At 38.7% G+C, this 21,211-nt stretch overlaps 1 long non-coding RNA gene across 1 annotated transcript; it reads left to right on the forward strand.

Annotated features, from left to right (window-relative positions):
• Nucleotides 1-17,289: 17,289 nt before the first annotated feature.
• LOC135193074 (uncharacterized) lies at nt 17,290-20,755 on the forward strand. The gene is made up of 2 exons (XR_010309088.1): nt 17,290-17,480; nt 19,860-20,755. It is a non-coding gene; the product is annotated as an uncharacterized LOC135193074 (long non-coding RNA).
• The last annotated feature ends 456 nt before the right edge of the window (nt 20,756-21,211 follow it).

Below are 21,211 nucleotides of genomic sequence, written 5' to 3' on the forward strand. Positions count from 1 at the left end.
CAGGAACTGCTGCACACACTGGGGTCTCTGCAGAGACCCTATGTGCTCTAGGAGAAGTCTTGTCATATTACAATCTGAAAGATTTGAAAGCTATTTCCTAGCAAATCTCAGTGTGAGAGATGACAAGGCTTTGTTTAATGCTTCAGTCCTGTGGATCAGAGTATAGGGACAAGCATGCATTCACCACTGCCATTGCTACAACCAATAACATCCAGCAAAAGGGCAACAGATGCTGGTAACCTGTGAGACCTTAAATGCTATCTCCATCAGAAGGTAAGGAGCAAAGTCATAATTCTTACATTGCAGATAAAGAGAAATGAAAGCCCCTTTGGGACAAGTTGGTCAAAAAACCCATGGTCTCATGAGTTGAGCTGAATCTGCTGTTAATATTCAATACTATGCTGCTGTCACGCCAGCTTCAAAATAAAGTGTCATATAGAGCAAATCATCATGGACCTTGAAGCTCAGATTCTAACATGAGAGGCTTCTTGCTCCAGTTGCTGGTTTTGATTTCCCGGTGTGGGGTGTTGATCTTTTCTGCTGGGTGTGCTACAGGTCAGAGGCTGGGAAAGGTTGCTGGCTTCTGCTGCTGCTTCTACTTCTGCATTTTGCTGCACTTTTTTTTTGCAAATAGGCTAAGGTAATTGTGTGTCTTGTCATCTTATTAAACTCTCTTTATCTCAATCCAGAGGGTTTTTTGTGTTGCTTTCTCTCTTGACTGTGTGTACAGAGAGCAGCTTGTCAGAATGGGCTGTGTTAACCCAGGACACATGGTCCATCTTTGCCCATTGGGTGAGGAAGGGATGCTGGGAAACACCTTTGAGGCTTGAGTCTTACCAGCAGGAGGGAGAAAGATGGTCCTCCCTTTGTGGACAGTAAAATAATAATGCTCTTTCTGAATTGGAGAAGAACACAGAAAGGTTGTATTTAAAAATGTGCAGGAACACAATCAGCATACATGAATCCTCAACACCTAATACAGATAAAAGATACATATGAATTCTCCCAAAATGTTCCCCCCACACAAACCAAAACCCACGAAAACCCTGATGCTCATTTTCTCCCTTCTCCCATTGTCTCCCAGTTAGGCCCCAAACAGGTCAAAGTACACTGTGGCAGCAGCCTTGAAGGCTGTGGGCTACAGGATACTCCTACATAGTTACCTGGCTACCCAGACAAGGATCCCTCTGGAGAGCTGCAAAGGCAGGGAAAAAAGAGCAAACTGACCTTGCTGCTTAAAGTGTTTGCAGGATTTATGGGATTAAATAACAACATTATGATATCCAAGGCCATCCAGTTCATCCCCTGGGATGGATCTTGCTGTCTGTAGCTTTTTAGGGCATCTTGGATAACCTGGAACCCCTCAAACTATGATGGGTGTACAGAGCTGCAGTGTATCAATGGACAGTAGATGGCTTTTGCTGAGAATGAGGGAGAAACTTCCACAGAAAATTTGCACTTCTCAGGCCTCTCTCTGTTGCAGAAATATAGCATTAATGCCTCTCAAAAGCCTAACTTCTCTTCTCAAACAGCAATGCCTGTTTCAGGGCATCTTACAATACAAGTGGGACTTCAACTCTGCAAATGCTTATCTGTACCTACTGACTTGGCAGCTACTCGGATGAGTCCTAGTTGCTTATAGAAGGAGCCTATGCAGTTGGAAACGAGACATGAATTGATAAGGACATCATATTAGACTTAGCATCTATGTGCTCCTGTGGGAGTTAAATGGGCAGAACTTACTGTTTCAGAGAGATTCAAGCTGAAACTGAAAGTTAAACGTGATTTCACAGAGATGGAAAGCTGAGGGACTCTTCTGGAGTATTTGGACTGCTGTAATACTTGATCTAGAGTGTAGGCTCCATCCTCTAACTGAACTTCAATGCTATTGCCACCTTCACACTATTTTACCTCTTCCATGTTCCCCTATAGTTTCCTGTGTCCTTATGTCACACATACATTAGAAAAACTCAGTGCTTTCACTGTTTCTCACCAACTTTATTCCAGCATGGCATCTTTCTGGACAGCAGCTCCTCACACAGGAATGAGCTCAGTTGCACAAAAGATTTCACAAGAACGTAGACTCCAGTTCATCTCACTGGTACAGTTGGTTAGGACTGTGATTGCTCAAAAAACGATTTAAAAAAAACTCAGGGAAGGTAGAATGGTCTTGTGACTTATTCAGGAGTATTGCACACTCTTTCAGTGACATTTATGAGCTGAGCTCATAGAACACACTCAAAGTGATGATTTCTAAGAGCAAAACAAAGTGTTGACTTTGGAACTTACCCAAATGTTTCCATGGAGATCCACCCATATTACCTAGTTGCTAGGGCTTCAGCATGTATGTGGAGTTATTTAGCTAGATGTGATAAAATTTCTTCTAATGTTTCTTTTAGGTTTAGTTGAGTGATGCCATACAACACTATCTTTTTGGACTATCAGGGCTGTATCTGGAAGTAGGCAATTATGCCAATTATCTAATGATGTAATCTAAATACCTAAGTATAAGGAGTAGAATTCAGTCTGGCTTCAGAGAATACTCTTTCAAAGCCTTCTGTTTATAGCTCCCTTCCAAGGCTAAAAGGGATTGCAGCAGGGGCAGTGACACAGGCCAACGCACAGAATGGCTTTTGCTTGAACTGCTCTGGAAATTCCTGCTTAAGCTAGAGTTCTTGATAACTAAGATCAATAACAAAGGACCAACATATGTGATTATAAAACATAATGAGGTAAAGAATTTCCCATCTGCTTTGGATATTTCTGTAAGTTCTTTGTCCAAAAGCAGAAGAGAATAAAATTTAGGGAACAAACTTTGTAAGACAGGGGTGTTCTTTTGGTCACCCTATGGGCTTGTGCAGCTAATGTCTGGAGCCTGGACTTCAGTGGGAGTTTTGTTTATCTTAGATTGAATTTTGGCAGAAAATCTCAAGTGTTTGGCAATGGTTATAAACTTTTCTACCCAGACATTATTTTATTTTACATTTAAAATTATGTAGTTTTTTGCATTTATATATTCTTGTAAACCTTACACTTCTACAATGACTTCTTCCCCCAGTCCATCATTGTCAGGTAGTGCTGCTGACTTCAAAGTAACTATAGGTTAATATTACTATATAAGGAATGACTTTACTGTCAATCTTTCCTTGTTTCATGCAGTCCTATTTTTCTGGAGTTTACTTACAAAGGTTTTTAAGGGAAACTCAGTAAATAAATAATTATTATTTTAAAACTTCTGTTTAAAAATACATAGTTGTGTCATTTGAAGCACATAATCGCATGAGTCCTTTTCTACTTAACACTGGAAAACTGCAGTTTCTGGTGGAACAAAACAGATTGGTCCAGAGTGAAGCACTCACACCTCCACCTCTTTGCTGGAGACAGGATGAAATACATTTTTTTAATGCAAGCTAATCTTTCCAATACAGGGCAATGTGTCAGCTACTGTCTCTGTCTATGTTGTAGCACTGTTTTTTACTGGATAGAATGCTAGAGCAGACATTCTAGCTTAGCACAGAAATGAAAAGAAAAAACTCTTAGGAAACAGCCTAAAATGACATTGGCAAAAGATTTCAGCTCTTCAAACTCACATAATAGAGACCAGCTATTAACTGCAGTGACTCAAGACCATAAATTAAGAATAGAAGAATCAGAGTTAGTTTCAGTGCTTTTGTATAGGTACTTCATGGACATATTTCAGGCACATTTCACAGAATCACAGAGCATTAGAGGTTAGAAGAGACCTCCAGAGATCATTGAGCCCAACTCCTCTGCTAAGGCAGGATCACTTAGAGTAGTCCACACAGAAATGCATCCAGGAAGGTTTTGAAAGTCTCCAGAGAAGGAGACTCCACAGCCTCTCTGGGCAACCTGCTCTAGTGCTCCATCACCTTCACTGTAAAGAAATTTCTCCTCATGTTGAGGTGAAACCTTTTATGTACTATGTTATTTGGCAAGAACACTTGATCTATTACTACTTGTACAGTTCCTTGTTCTCTTGACTATATATGCCTTTATTAGCATCAGTTACAAATGCCTTCAAACAGTTTATAGCAGATAATGTCTTTATTGATTTGGTTCACTGATGTGTAAAAGGTATGGTACCTCTGCTTTGCTACTGTTTGAAGAAGGAGTAAAGAATGCACATTCCAGTAGAGCTGGATATCTTTTAGCATGCAGCTTGAAGATTAAGAGTATAACTTAAAATCATGATTGGCAAACATCCACAGCTTCTCTGGATGCTGTTTCAGTGATAAGACAGGATTGCAGGATTTTCCCTTAAGGCTGAGAATGCTGTTACAGTTCAGGCTAACTTGCATAGGACAAGTCATTCTGTGATGCTGGAATAATAACTCATTTTGGAGAGAAGCAGAGTGGATTTCATTAATAACCCATATGGAAGCAAGAGTACAAGGTAGTAATTGCCAAGACAATATGAGTTTATTTTATAATATCCAGAAATTTTAAAGATGAAGACAAAGACAGTGTTTATAACTTAAAAGTTCCAAGAAATAGGTTAAGTAGACATACAGATGCCAAATCATCTGATTGCCTAAAATGACAGTAGTTGTCAATCACCAAAGCCAGCATCTGGAAAACATAAAGTTTAAACCTTGTTTTGTTATCATTTTCTATTGGACCTCTCAATTAGATATACAATCATACTATGGTTTAGTTTGCAGACTGAAAATTGCTTCTTAAAGCAGCATGTTTCTGCTTGGCTAGTAAAATGTTGTGAGCAGCTACTTTCATTTAAGCAAATGTCTAGGTTTAAGATCATTTGTTTGGATTGAGTTGTTTGGATAGGGTATGAGCTTATAAAGTACACACAAGCTAATGCCACTCTCCAGGATACTCCTCAATAGTGTGACCTTCAACCTCCCCTTGATTATAAGGCAGGGAGAGTGGAGAAGAAATATAATAATATAGTGGTGAAGGACATTGAAAAGAGAAACAAATAGGGGAATGCCCCTGAAATGTACTTCCTTTTTTAAAATTGCCCCAAGTTAAAGTCACAGCAGTCCAGCATTTATAGCAAGCAAATACAATGAGCTGAGAAACAAAAGGGAGAAATCTATAACAATTCACATCTGCTGATAATGTCTCTAGAAACATCTAACACGAAGCACCGTGCATAAAAGTACTTCGTAACTTTTGTAGTGAGAAGATGGACATGTTGATTGGGGCATAGTGGCCTTTTAAGGAAGATTATGGTAGGATGACTGATCTCTAACTTCATGACCTCCCAGCCATCTCTCTTACCTCCCATTTAGTAACACAGTGCACTGACTCAAGAAACAAGTGAGGAGTCAATTACAAGCTCAGAGAGTGAGAAATTTAACTTCTAAGCCAACAGAAAATTTTTAGTAATATCAGCATACATTTGCTAAAACGTCATAGTGTTTGGCCATCAGCTGTCACAAGGAATCAAAGGATATGTTAAGATTCATAGAACATAGAATCATAGAATCAGCCAGGTTGGAAGAGACCTCCAAGATCATCCAGTCCAACCTAGCACCCAGCCCTATCCAGTCAACTAGACCATGGCACTAAGTGCCTTATCCAGGCTTTTCTTAAAGGCCTCCAGGGACAGTGTCTCCACCACCTCCCTGGGCAGCCCATTCCAATGGGAAATCACTCTCTCTGTGACGAACTTCCCCCTAACATCCAGCCTATACCTACCCTGGCACAACTTGAGACTGTGTCCCCTTGTTCTATTGCTGGTTACCTGGGAGAAGAGGCCACCCCCCACCTGGCTACAATGTCCCTTCAGGTAGTTGTAGACAGTAATAAGATCACCCCTGAGCCTCCTTTTCTTCAGGCTAAACAGGCCCAGCTCCCTCAGCCTCTCCTCATAGGATTTGTGTTCCAGGCCCTTCATGATCTTGCCAGTGTCAGCCATTGAGTCGTTTAGAGAATTGTTACAGACCATGATCGCAAATGCCACTTCTGTTGTAAATAACTGTAAATATTTGTAAATATATTCTTGTACATATGCATTGTACTATGTGAGTCTAGATCTTAGCTTGCTGTAAATACATAGCTTCATTTCGTTCCAAGCTTTCTGACGTGGTCTGGTGATTATATTTGAAGGTAATTTTCAAACCCACCCATTTCAATCACACAGAAGACCTCCCCAAACCAACAAAATGAGCCAAACACTATCCACACCAAACAAAACTCCATCAAAAAATAGCTGACAACAAACAAACAAACAAATAAACCCCAAACAATAACAAAAAAAACCCACAAAAAAACTCAAACTACCAAAAGCAAACGAACCCCCCCCCCAGAAAAAAACCCAAACCCCAAACAAAAAAGATATAGGTGATAAAGGATCCAATTTTTAAAGAGTTCTTAAAATTATTAATCTTAAAAAACTACAGGCAAGCTCAGTATTTGCTCAGCATCACTATTGGTTAATTAGTTGAAATGGAAGAATCTTACATAACAGCTTTATTAGGACTGGGCAGAATGTGCTGGTCATGGAAGTAGTTAGTGCTGTGAGCATTTTGAAGGAAAATTACAACAATTAGTTCCAAATCTCTGTTGATGCCTAATATGTTTACTTTCAAACATGCAACTTATTGGCTTTCATTTGAAGTGTATAGGTTACACACTTAAACTTCGTAAGAACCCCTGAACACCATAGTTACGTTTGTGATGCCCTAACTACAGTTAAAAAAGACCTAAGACCTTGAAACCCAGAAGGTGCTCAAGCAAGGTATTCAAAAGAAAGGTAAACCAACATGCCTCTTTTGACAGGTAAATTGAGCCCTTACAGGTGGAATATCTAGATGAAAGATTTGCTTTGCAGATTTAAAGAATCATAGCTGCACACACAGTTTTAATGCATTTCTATAGAGAGTCACAATGTGTTTACTAGCCTGTTCAATGTAACTGGAATAACGCCCTTTTGGAACAAGAGTCCTTTCATAGGGACTAATTGAAGCTCTTAAATCTTCTGTAAATCTCACTTCTTTTATATAAATAGACCATAAACCCACAACAAAACTCCTGCATAAATAGGAAGACAAGCATTTCCCACCATAACTATCAGTTGCCTTCCACAGTGAACAGGCACTTCAAAGCTGTGTATAGGGTTAACACTCCTGGGGGAGTGACCCTGAACCTGACCCTAGGGGTCTTGGCCCCTCCCCAGGGGTGGGCCACACTCCAGGTGATGGTTAGCCCACTCCTCCCACTTCCTGTGGTATAAAAGAGACAGGAGTTTCCTGTCTCACTCCTCTTTTCCTGCGTTCATTCTTGACCACGCACACTCATACTGCATACCAGCACACCACGTGGCAGCCACGAGGCAGAGGCACCATCACACTACTCGGGTTGTATCCATCCCTGTTTGTATTTTGCTGTTTTCCCCTTCCTTATCCTTTGTAAACTTCCCTACCTCCAATCCCTTTTCCTAAGTTGTTGTTAAACTTTTCCTTTTTAACTTTCAAATCGAGTGAGATTGATTTATTTGGGTATCCCTACCTTTATCTCCCTCCCTGTCTTTTGGGGAAAGGAGGGGGAAGAGGGGAGGGCACTCTATAAATTCTATAAATTGTCATTGGGTCTATTAAATTTATAAGAGTCTCTGGGAACCTGCATTTGAACCCAATACAAACTGTATCAGAACAATTTGGTCTCTGTCCGCCCAAGCAATCTGCAACCCCGTTTTCAAATTATTAAAAAATATGTTTCTCCTGAGGATGGAGGTGGGAAGTGAGGGGAGCAGTGGAGGAGTATGAAGGGAGTGGAGCAGGAAAAGTGCTCAGCCAGATTTTGATTTGTCTAGTACAAATGCTGGACTATTTTATGATGTTGATCACGTTTCATGACACAGTTCCTGTTATGAAGATGTTGCTCAAGGTGTATGATAAGTTATGGCTGAGCACATCTACAGGATCCAAAAGGCTGCATTTGCATGAGTTTGTAATTAAGAGAACACCTGCAAGTATATAATACTTGTAAGACTGACAATTAACTACTGTTTGGGTGGTTGTTTTTTTTTTGTTTGGTTGGTTTTTTTTTGCTAATGTATTTCACCACTGTCTTGTTTGAAAGCTTCTATTAATCCATCTGTCTTTGAGAAACTGTAATGTGCAAAATGTACATGAAAATTCATACATGTAGGAGCAAATATAAACTAGACCTAGAGCCCAGTGACATATACACTGATATTTAACTGATACTGCAGAGAAGTGATGCCCAGTAAGACTTCCATACAACAGTGTTTCAAAATAATGTTCTACTTGTCTTCTTACAAAACTGTCAGAACTTGAGAAAGTTTGATTCTGTCTGGATAAAACTGGCTATTATACTAAAACTTTTTTTCTTAGATTAGAAACAGAGCAGTAAGGAAACACGAACTGCACAAAAAGTATTCATAATGTTGTGCAAATTTGGGAGTTTCTCTTCCCCTCAGTACACAGCTAGGAACTCACCAAACTAACTCAGTCAGCTGGAAGTTAAGGAATGAAGCTGTATTTATAGCTTGGCACAATTTACAATCAAAATATATACAATACATACAGATATTTACAACTATATACAGTAATATACAAGTTAAAGGTGATACAGAAATACAAAACCTCTCCCAGCATCCAGGCTGCCTAACAGGGGCTTTTGACCAACCTCTCACCTTCTTTCCACCCCTTCCCTTATCTCAGAATCCCCCTTATGTGCAGGGTGAGCTGGAAAAAGTCAGCAAGAGAGGTGTTAGAAAGAATGATTAGTTGGGTTACACAGATGCAGGCAGAGAAGTTAATATGGAAAGCAGGCAGCCATACACTCAGCGTGAGCGACTTATCTCTGTGTTCTTGTTTTTATACAACTCAGCAGAACAAATGGGCAATATAGACATCGCTATTATTTTCTTTCCACAGCCAATGACCTAATTTCTCTCATTAAAATATTCCAATTAGCCTTGAACAAGTACAAATATTTTAAAAATATCTGATTCTGCTTTTCTAACTGAAAAAATAGAGGCCAGTATAAACACAGGCCTCTGACACTGTCACACTACATATTTAGAGAAGAGTAGATTTAGATGCGATGTTAAGAAAAGATTCTTTACAACGAGCAGTGAACAAGTTGCCCAGAAAGATGTTTGAGGCTCTCTCCCTGGAGATATTCAAGGCGAGGTTCAGAGGGGCTCTGGGCCATCCAGTCTAGTTGAGGATGTCCCTGCCCACTACAGGAGAGTTGTGCTAGATAATGTCTGGAGGTCCCTCCCAAACTGGGTAATTCTATGCTTTAAACACACATTACAACATATTTGCAGGGTTCTCTCTTTTTCAACAGGAAAATGCATCAGTCTATTTCTTTCATATGGCTAGCAAGCTGTTAAGTTTCATTATACCAAACCCACAAATATTTATTTATGAAGTCCCTGTTACATTTTTATGACATTATTCTGTTTGGATATGAAATCTCCAAGTGAATCTTAAATTCTAAGATTTAAAAGTTCAATCATGACGATCTGCATTTACTGCACCTCAGAACCCAGACTTGCTTTCTTGCACTGAGATGCAAGAAAAATTTAAACATAGAGGTGATTTTATGCATGTACATTCCTCCTTCTGAAATTAGTAACACAACAAATATGTGCTTAAGAGTTTGCAAAATAAAGCCTTGAGACATTGTTTTTTTCTTTCTTTTTAAAAAAATTTATTCCTACTTTAAAGTTAGGGTCTTGAAAATAAAAAGAGTTATCTTTCAAAGGTACCATCTTTGGCTTTGACATCTAAGATTTTCTGTTCATCCTTCAGTACCAATTATTACCAGGCATATACAAATGTAAAAATAATATTAAAAATGGCTTCATTTATAATTCAAATGCAGGGGTTTCTTTTTATAATATCGATGTGCAATTTGTCTTCAGGCAAGTGTTCATATGTGGCTTTGCCTTTCTAGTAGTTGAGAATTCCCCCTCCCCCCAACCAAAGACAGAAATGCATTAATAAATCCAACAGTTTGCATATTGGAAAGTTGCAGCTCTCATTTAAACTGAGAAAGAGAGACACTTGTGGTGCACTGTGTCGTGGAGGGCCTGTAGGCCCGAAAATAGGCTTATTTATGCCTTGTCCTGCCTGGACATGTTTTTCTGCCAGGACCTCTGTCTGTAAACAGGTTGTGTAAGCCCCCACACACTCAGCTTGTGTCTCCCTGGTGCAAGACCATGTGATTACCATATTTGGGGAAAGCCCAGGCAAGTGGCATTTGCCTATTATGGTAGGGTTTGGCCAACTGCCAACCTGATTGGTCTTTCTAGTGGCCAAAGGAGCCATCAATCTCGACCCCACATTCAATAGATAGGGGTGCACAGGTGAACAGCATACTCAGACCCCCATGCTTGGACGCCAGTGTGGGATCACAGGCCACTAATGTAACAGTGATCAATCATCAGTGTCAACACAAACCCTGGGGCAAACCACCTGAGTCAGAGTGTATCTTAACATTGTGCAAGAGGAAAGAATGAGAATTTGCATATCAGAAGAAGCAAGGAGACAGGTCCTTTGCTACGTGATGAATATGCCAAGACTGTCCTTCTTATCTGATGAATATGCTAAGACTGTTGCTCCTCGGGAAACAAATGTGGCAGACAGAATTTGGATTGGAAGAAAAGACTATTTTGCATGTGATAAAATGACTAATCAATAGATAAAAATGTTAAGCCTTCTGATGCTTTCTGAAAAGTATAAATACCCTTGTATGTTGCCTAATAAAGTCAGAACTTAGCTCGCATCAAGCTGCCTCCCCATCTCTTCGTTGTGGCACACCATTGCTCACACTCAGAGCCTCACTTGCAGCTCAGATGCTCAGGTGCTCAGATGCTCAGACCCCTGCATGGCTCTGACCCACTTGCAGCTCGGATCCACTCGCAGCTCCCTGCCTGCATACCTTAGTTGCAGACATCACTTAAGCCTGCCAATATGTATGTGGAGCCCATAGTCTCCTAGCCAGTTGTGCACATCTGCACACCACTGTGCTATCAGGACCAGATCCTGTATTGCTTGCATTTACCTACGGAGCTCAGACTCCTAAGTAGCCATCCGTGCACACTTTGCATGCCCACTGCCTATCATTGCCCAGTAAGCACTGCTGCAGCTGAGATAACCAGGAAGCAGACTCTGAATCGTCTGCACATGCTATCGGCCTGCTAGCCGTGTGGGAGTTGTAATGAGATGGTACGATGTTCTCCTCCTGCACCTGAGATCCTGCCTACTAGGAATTCCCTGGATGGAGCACCCAGAGGAAGCCAGCAGCACAGGGGCGGGGATTGCATCCTTCGCCAGGAGAGCCAGGTCAGAGACCATTTCCCCAGAAACTGAGAAGATTCATCCTTTCCCCTCAGGCTGGGAGGATTCCAGCCTCAAAGTCCACGGGCAAAGTTCCCCTGAAGTCTGGACACTGGCATAGGCTGTGACGTAGCCCCAGAGGGTGATTATTGATTAATCAGAATTGTGAGTAAAAGCTTAGATGCCTCTGTTAAGTATCTGTTGCCTCTGCCATGGAGCAGAATCAGTTTTCAGCCCACTGCTGGGCAGATAGCATATAGACCCCAAACGGTATTTGCCACGGGGAAAACTCCTCTCTCTGTTTATAGTTTGAATGTTTGCTAGTTATTAATAAGTCACTGTACATATTTTATCCTAGAATGTTTTCATAACCTTGTAAGAATCCTTTTAATATTAATATACAGTGGTTGGGGGTGGCAAGGTTTCAGAATATTAAAGTTAATAAATATATACATTTATAGAATATTATCTCACCCCAATTAATTTCTCCTCTCTGTCAAAATCGGCATAGGCGGCAGAATACCCCTCCCGGCACACTGATGGAGGAACATGCTACAATTAATTCCACAGTTTAAGGTACAGACTCCTGACGTTTAGGTTTTTGTTTTTACCCATCTCGTTTGGAAATACAGACACTGTAGTTATCTGACAGATCCAGTTAATTTAAAGGATGGGGAAAAGAAGCCACACAACAGAATTTATTTTCTCTGTCTCATTTTTTTTTTTAATTTTTCATTAAAGAAAGGAACTTCATCAACATTGATTGTCATTTACAGAAAACATTCAAAAATCATGTGTGCATTATAATGGAACGCTAACAGCATTGAACTAATAATTTACAGGACATAAAATAAGACAAAAATCTATTACATTCTAAAGTAATATAGAACCTTTTCATTTGACAGAGATGCTGGTCCTATGAAATTCATGATAAAAAATAAACCCTTCAATGGTCACTTTCTAAATGAATCAGGCTGTATTTTTTACCCACATACACATAAATTAGGTCAGTTATGTTAAACAAAGGAGAAAGATCAGAACAAAACTGCAGATGTAAAAAAAACTTGGATAAACTACTGGCTTCATGGAAATCAATAAGGGGTTTTGCTGTTGATTTCACTGGAACCAAAGTTTTATCCAGTATCTCATGGTTCATTTGATTCTTTTTTTTTCCATCTACAAATCGCTTAAGATATATCATAATTATTATACAATTAATACCCAAACCCCCAAAAATCACTGCTGAGTCAATGAGGCTTTTGATTTTAGAAAAGATTTTTTTCAGCTTTGAGAGTGATTCACTTTGAGTGCTATTTGTATTTCATTTGATTGGTTTTAATCACACTTCTTGACAGGCAATGCAACTCCCGTGTGTTATCAACAGTAGTAAGCACGCTTATCAAGTAGCAAACAACACACTCTGAAAATTCAAATCAAGTTGATTTGCAACAATACAGCTACTTGCAAGCACTGAATATCTAAAGGCTTGAAGATCTGGGTTTTAACATCTCACTCCACTCTAACAAAATTAACTGGAAATAGCATAAAAAACATTAGATATTTGGAATTGGGAAATATATGAAAAATCAGTTTCTCTCATAATCCTAAAAGCAAGGAAGCATTTTCAGGGATATTTCAAAAAATATTAGAAAGTTTCCTTTAAATCTAAATAGCTATTTTAATTATGGTTTTTATTTATTTTTTTATTTTTATTTTTTTATAAATTGGTAATCACAAAATACTAGCCATTAAAGTCATATTGGGATTCTGGAAAAGCATCTAAACACTTTGTGTGCTATTTATGCTCCTGCTTGTGTTATTATAGCTGTTGATAAACCTGGTCATAATTTCTTTATCTCTTATGGTCTTTAAAACATGTATTTGGTGAAGGTCAGTTATGGCTTCAGATTACAGCTAATGAGCGATCTGACCTCAAGTTTGAATAAGAAACTAAAGGCATACAAAAATATTTTGCTTGTTGGAAAGAAAGAAATGTTTCTATTAATATAATTCATGCCAGAAGGACTCATAAAAGCCATATACTGTAAGGAAACATTATTTGCTAGAGCAACTTTTCTTCAAATTGTATTAGTCAAATGTGGTCTGCAGTTATTAATGCAATACTCCACAGACTCATTGGGATCATGTGTCATGGACAATCCCACTTTTTTTCTTTTTCTTCTTCCCTCCCCCCCCTCCTCCCTCCCAGCATTACAAACAGAAGTATACACTAAACATCAATGGCTGGTCAAAAGGCTTCATCTATTACAATCAGTTTCCATAAAAACTGAAAAGTACATTACACTTACAGGAAGCAAGTATGTGATCTGCTCTTTGATGTTTTTCCTCTTTAAAAAAAATTGTTACAAAGTCTTATGCTTAAACAGAGACATAGAAAAACCAGTGTATTCACTGTCCCATGTTATTTACAGCAAAAGTTACAGAGACAGCATACATAGGATCAGACCTTCCACAAGCATATATTAAAAGTAATTAAATTTGAAAAAATACTTTATTTGTCTTCTACATTTCTACAATACATACTCAGGTTTCTTTCTTCTTGTTTTGTTTGTTTAGTTTTAAAGTAAATTTCTTTAGCGTTAATCAGATGAGGCAGAGAGTGCAGCCATAAAATAAGGGATTTTGTTGCTATTCTGATTCCTATTTTATTTACACCATGTCCACTCATTACAACCAGAGTAATTAGTTTAACATGGGAATTATCTCACAGCGATTAGCATAAATCTCAAAATACCCCATGCACTTGAACTAGCTGGGTGTTGGTAACAGCTTAGAGTTCCCTTGTGCTTTATTTGTGGCCACAAGTACAATCACAGAGCCGCTCCCAGTAGTTTACTAGAGGTCACGCAAGAGGCAAAGATTATCACGGCTAGTTCACTTGCTATGCTACTCAGTGGCTTTTTAAGGATAAGTGCACAGATAAATCCCCATCTACTGCACGAGAATTTGCGGTCCACACTCTGCAGGGTTAAATGATTATTAGCATTTCCTAATAACAACAAAACACCTTTTTTTTTTTGCCTGATTCTGACACTGAAGTGAGACATTTAAAAAACACAAATGTAGTGCATCTGAATCTGAATCCCCAAAGTCAACAGCCTAATGTAGTAACTTTGACTGATTAAGCTGTGTGTCTAATCAAGACAAGTATAAGTGCTTTTTTTAAAAATATTTTAATTTTTTTTCCTTTTTTTTTTTTTTTTTTTTTCTTTCCCCTCCCCAAAGTAAGCTGGTTTTATCTGAAACAGTCTTCAAGGTACAGCCTGCTCTTTCTGTTCTTTGTGGCCGACCGCTGGCCTCCTTGTTTTTCAATGCAGTAGTGTTCTTGTTCCCCAAACAAGGGACCAATGTGATCATAATATCAAAAACTAGGAAACATTTTAAAAATTCTCTCCAGGCAAAGTTTTATACTGAACAAACTTTACTGCTGCCAACATATAGCCATAAACAAGAGCCTCAGCCTTTTCTTGAAGCACATACATTTTTTTCAACAGCAGTATCTTCGACCACAAATTAGCAGCTCTATCCAACACAAACGCAAAAACGCTGGGATATCTACATCAGATGAAGAAGTTTTTTGTTTATGTTATTGTACAGAAGACCACGTGCAAGGCAAACAATTTCTGCAAGCACAGTTACAGAGAAACATTTATAATTTATTGCTGCTACATCTAATGATTTTTTTTCTTTACTCTCCCTATGTGCTGTGCTTGAACTGTGAGGATGAAATAGAAATGTAGTACAGCATGTTGCCGAACTCACTGTGAGCACTACCCTTGCTGCCTGCAGTAACATCTAGGAAATACCTCCCCTTTCCCAGAGCATTTTGTGCATTGTCATACTCTCTCAGCATAAATCAAGGATTGTTTGGAGGACACTGACACATTCATCATGTCACTGGACATTCAGGCTCCATTTTTCAGACTTACTGATCTGTGAGCTACCACTGTAGAAATTTTAGGTCTTTTCACAGTGGGTTGTGTATGGAGGTTGCAGATGCAAGTGGCTTTTATAGTTAACTGATCTGCTGGAAACCACTTCTGTGATGGGAAATTACTAGGGTGTTGGGCTCGTTGTCACAAAGCTTTAACTTATGTGCGAGGACAACACATGCAGGAACAATGCTGCTACATGAAGACACAGAAGGTGAAGGAAAAGGAGGAAGCAACAAAGTGGAACTTTGTTTGCAAGCTACAGGTAAGGATCAGCTTTGAGATAGAACATTTACCATTCCAGGCCACATTCACTATCAGCTGAGAGTAGCAAGGTCTTCTGGACAAAAGATTGGTTTTTAATGGGCAGGTATCATGCTAACAAGAAATTCAGTCACTTGGATGGATCTATCAGAACATGAAAGATTAAAATTCAAATTGTGATGGGATACTTGGCAAGAATATGATTATGAAAACCTTGATACACAGGGATACTGATCTCTCCACCTCTTGAAGTTGCCCACACATTGTTTATAAATGTAGGGAATTCAGAAGATGAAGGGAGTCAAAGCAAAGATCATACTGAGAGTGGAGGAAAAACCCTTGGCTAGAGATCTAGAACACATGGTCATGACTAGCAGTGCAATCCACTGCCGTGCGTCTTCCTGTGCATGCTCCTGCAATTATAAGTCTATGGAAAAAATGTGGTATAAGTCATGGATGAGCAGAAGCTAATTTCAAAATTCTGGGTTATGGGAATAGTTTTCACTAGCCCAGCATAAAACGGAGTCTTGTTTGCCTAAGGTGAGAAAAGTACTCCTCATATAGTAGAGAAGCACTGCTAAAGAGGCTATGACTTTGTGCATCCCTGAGAGGAAAGGATATCTGTTAGCCACTTTACTTGCTTTGTAGTCATTCCTCCATGTGGCAGTTCAGTGTAACTGTTGCTGTTGTTGCTGACATACTATCATTCATTCCATTTTTAATATTTGTTCTTACATGCCTGCAGCAACTCCCATTAATGGTACCATACCTTTAAGCTGCACTTTCTTTTGTCAGTTGTCTAAATTCAGTAACTCCTACAAAGCTCATTTGCATTTTATTTCCAAAAGGACTTTAAGGGCTCCACTGACTGTCAAACAATGGATGACATAAGTCCTGCATCGAGCTGAGGAAATGCTGACAGTGAATTCAGTTTATGCCAATGTTAATTCTAATCACTGGCTTGAAAGTCTTGTCTGGGTCACGTTCATTTGGGCACCTCAACCTGTGCCCTGCAAAGCCATTAACATTCTCTTCCTTATTATCACTGTTATACAGCTATTATTAGCAATGAAATATCCCTGAGTGGCATAGTGCAACATCTGCATCAAGCAGTGATTGTCATTTACGAAGCATGAAACTTAAGAAGGAAAGAAGATGACAGGTTCTCTGACACACTGTTCCTAATGGATGTCAGAGGTAGGAGTTTCTAGACAGGGAGCAGAAAGTCCTGCGATAGGTTGCTAGGTGTAAACATAATGTTTGTTACTGCCAGGACAAAGCAAGGTGTTCTGTCTCTGATTTCCTTTGCATATGGGTTTAGATAAGATGTATTTGGACAAAAAATATTTTTCATCTTTCAGTGTGATGTTATTGATCAGGGATATATTCCTGGGACATCCAATAGACAATGACTCCGAAAATAGGAACCAGCTTTAAGGCTGAACCTTGGATCTTCTGGAAACAGCACAATCAATGCAGAGTCAGGAGGACGAGGGGGGAACTTGAATATCTTCCAAATGTGCTTTTTAGCATTGCTTTGGAGGGGGTGAAAAAACAGCAGGGAAGAAGCTATCAGCTGCACACCTGTAAATATCTGTGTAACTGATTTGTGAGGCTGCTGCAGCCTTGGAACAACTCCCATGGCCCAGTGGTGGGAGGCTGAGAGACCAGTACACAAGAGCAGCTTTGCACCCTCTCTCTGTAGAAGTTATGTCAGAAATCTATCTCATGGGAAAATGTACACCTATGCAAGATGCCACCATGGAAACAAAGAAGGTACACCACATTGTAAAGCTCATCTTCATTGACAGGTCTGCTGGCTGCTTCCTGTGGAGCACCATGATCTGGCACCAGCATTGAGGCAGCATTAGTGTTCAAGGCGCAACAGGAAGAATAAACTGATCTCTGAGAAACAGAGCTGAAATGAACAAGGGGAACTGTGAAGTGAAATTATTAAGATGTAAGTATGACAGCAACATTTGACTTGAGGTCTGCAAAGCTCAGAGGGGACCTTTCACCACCAAGGGCCTCTGACTTTATGAAGTGCTGAATATGGTACTGAGATGCCTTCATTTTTAGTGGCTCTATTTATATCTAAGAGAATCTGCCAACTTGTAGAATCAATTCCTAAACTGCTTATCACAAATCAATCATATATATATATACTTCTTTTGGAAACAATTGTTCAGCTGAGTGCCTTCTATCACCCTATTTTTATTTTCCTTTTTTTTTTTTTTTTTTAATAATTCCTCTCTCTCTCCCCTGCCCCCTTTACCCTTAGCACTCACTAAAGCAATTTTTCCATTAGAAGGAAATATGACTCTTGGAATTAATTTTTTATACAAAGCTGGCAATAGTGACATTTACTCTAAAATTAAGTCTCTGTGGTAGCATAATGAACAGCCTGCATCTGCTTGCTTGATGCCAAGGATAATTTAGATCAATGTGACTGAATTATCTGAGAGCAACGCTAGTAGCAGAAGACTCAATACATGCTTTAAATATCTTTTTGTTGAAGATTTAGGGTTAATCAATCATTTAAAAATATGTTTCATTTGAAAAGCTTGTCACTAAAAAGAAAAATCAACTATAATAACAAATAATTATGGAGAGTGGATGTGACAAATCTTAGTTTTAAAGGTTTAATTGAAAGGGTTCAGATACCACTATAGACTAGTGAAAACCAAGAAAAAGTCAACTAGAATTTTCTGAAATACATTTTGCGAGTGGTTTATAGAGTTACTCACCTGAATTCATGCTATTTTATCATTTAAAGTCTAGGGATAAATTGAAAATGTGAAATCAAATATTAAGAGTTTGAAATTTTAAGTGTAAATGACTATGTATCAGTATCAACAACAAAAATCCAGACTGTAGCATTTGCTGTTCTAAAATCAGTCAATGAAGGTCAAAAGAGGTAATACTTTACCTATGAGGCCATTCTTGACATACAGAAAATGAAATACAATTTAATAGCCTTATTTACCACAAATAAATATAACAGGAGAATTAATGTTTATTTTCAAAATAAACAACAAGCTTATCTTTAAAAGTAGTAACAAAAATAGTTCACTCTGTTGATAATTAACCTTATCTGAAGATACAAACTGGTTTGGCAGTATTTGTAACTCTTTATATTGGCTATTGTCTATCTATGGCAATAAAGATTTTGTGTACCAGCTGCTTAATATTTTCAGTACAAAAAGCAAGAGTCCATTTTTATTCCAGGACTGGACACTGCTGCCTCTGTGGTCTCTGTCAAGGTGTTAAACACCTCTTCCTTCATTTCAGTGTCTTTTAAAAGTGACGGTAATCTTTATTGTTTAAAAAGTTCGTGAGGTTGCAGTAATTTAGGAATAGTGCTTTAAGGATTGAAAGCCAGGCATATAAGGTTTAAATAATGTCTTTTTCACTGGTGATCTCCATTTGGTTATCTTGCCTAAGAACATGTCAAAAATCTCAAGGACTGATTAGCTTACTTGAAAAGAACAAAACATGTGAGTATTTAATAAACCTGATAAGCCTCTTTATTTGTCATCACTAAGAACTGCAGTATTCTAATTTTTTTGTGGGTTGGCTAAATATGTTACTTTTGATGTACTGAAAACAAGTTTGTAAAGGATTTCAAACAAACCTGTATGTATATGTTCCTGTGTTGGAAAAGACAAAGAAAACATGAATCCCCTGCGGGTAAAGCTCAGCACTTCTAGGGCTCAGTTAAACGTCATAATTTTTCCCACAACAATATCACATAGACAGTACATAAATATGAATAACTAAGGTTTTCTTGTATGAGAGACAGTTGGAGTTTGGGGATTCTTGTAGTGGTTTTGACATGTAAAAAGGGATGAAAACAGATAAAACACCTTGTAAGGGAATGCCAATCTTAAGGTTTAAGTGGTATAAAGAAGCACCAAATGTAATGCTTTATTATGTACTTGAAGACACTTTACTATAACCAGTAGTTATAGTAGAGATCAGGAAATGTACTCTGAATTTGGAGCAAAAAAAGATATTTTAGAAATTGTTGTTCTATAGGACTCAGTAATTCTGAAGTGTATGTTATGTTTGCAAGAAAAAGCACAAGAAACTTCACTGTGCCTTTTTTTTCTCTTTTTCAAGTTGTAATGGACCTATAGAGAAGTATCTATTAGATGACACTTTGTAACTGCTCTTATATATGGTCTGGCATTGCCAAAACAAAGCAAACAAATTCAGTGTTGTCTACACTGGATTCTGTCATGAAACATGTATATAAAGTTGCAAGTTGGCTGATGGAGGGTAAGGGAAAAACTCCATGAAGTACTTTGAATAACGTGTGAATGATCTGATCATGCAGGAAAAGGATCAGAAGATTGAGACCAGAGCTGTGTGATCTGCTGGAAAAGCTCTCCAGCACTATGTTGTCACTGCAACAAAGAAGTTTCTGCACCCACCCTAGGGCATCACTGTGTTCCTGTGGGCTCCCTGCTACCTTACTGCTGTGCAGTCAGGTGCACAGTGGGTCATTTGGCCTCCCTGCTAGCACGTTCCTCCTTGCACTTATTTCTATGCGCCTTAAATATAGAAGTCTATCTGCCCACATTTATGCCTTGGCTCAAATTCTTCTCTGCTCTATGCTTCCTCTTAATTTTTCTCCACTTCTTCCGCTGGTATCCTGGAGGACACTTTGCTGAAAAGGCTCACAACATGTAACAGAAGAGCAGAAACTGACTCCCTCTTCCATAACTAAAAGGTCTGTGTTTTTTATCTCTGGCAAAGTCCAAATACATTAATTGTGGCTGTTAATTATACTTAATTAATGTACAAGGTGAAGTCCATGGCAGCCCTCTGTGTTTGCCTTTGGTTTTGCAATCAAGCCCCCAAAACAATCATATGTATGTATATGTATATATATACACATATATATGCAGTTGCATACCTACAAATATATACATACATACATATGCCTGTGTATATAATGCACATGCAATGGAAACCAAGAGTCTCACCTAGATGATGTCTGTGTCAGAAAACAGTGATAATTATATTTGACTTTGTAACCATGGATATTGCTTGCTTTGACTTTTCGTCTCCTTTGCTCAGATTTTCTCCCTCTGCTGCTGCATTTTAGGCTTATAATAGTTTTCACTGAGTCCACTACACATCTTTTCTGTGAGTTCATTAAAAAACAAACCAAATCTTCCAACTTGTTTTCAAAGCAGATCATACAAAATAAATCATGTGTGGAATAAAGGAATGTATGTGTGGGATTGTCTACACTTTTGCACCATGTTTCAGAAACTACTGAAATCACGTCCTACAATGTTCACTTTTATATTTGCTTCATCCCTGTAACAGGGAGAAAATAAGAATAAAAACTCCTTTTCCTCTCTCCCCTAACATCATCCAGACAAGGCTTCTTCACCATTGATACATTCCTGATGTTTCATTTACAAACTGCACACATGCACTACATTAAATGCATCTTGGAAGTGATCTTATTTTTACACATTGGCAGCTGATAATTTAACTCTGATTGGCAAAGCAAATCTTGATTGCCAATAGTAAATCTAATACATTACTTGGAGAGTAAGAAATGCATGACAACCAGGCCGAGCATCCTTTAAAAGTAGGCATGGGATTTTTAAGATACAGCATGTATGCATATAATATCTACATATATATATGCATATTAAAAAGTATACAGCA

Source organism: Pogoniulus pusillus, chromosome Z, assembly GCF_015220805.1.
Source record: "Pogoniulus pusillus isolate bPogPus1 chromosome Z, bPogPus1.pri, whole genome shotgun sequence".
NCBI classification, from domain to species: Eukaryota; Metazoa; Chordata; class Aves; order Piciformes; family Lybiidae; genus Pogoniulus; species Pogoniulus pusillus.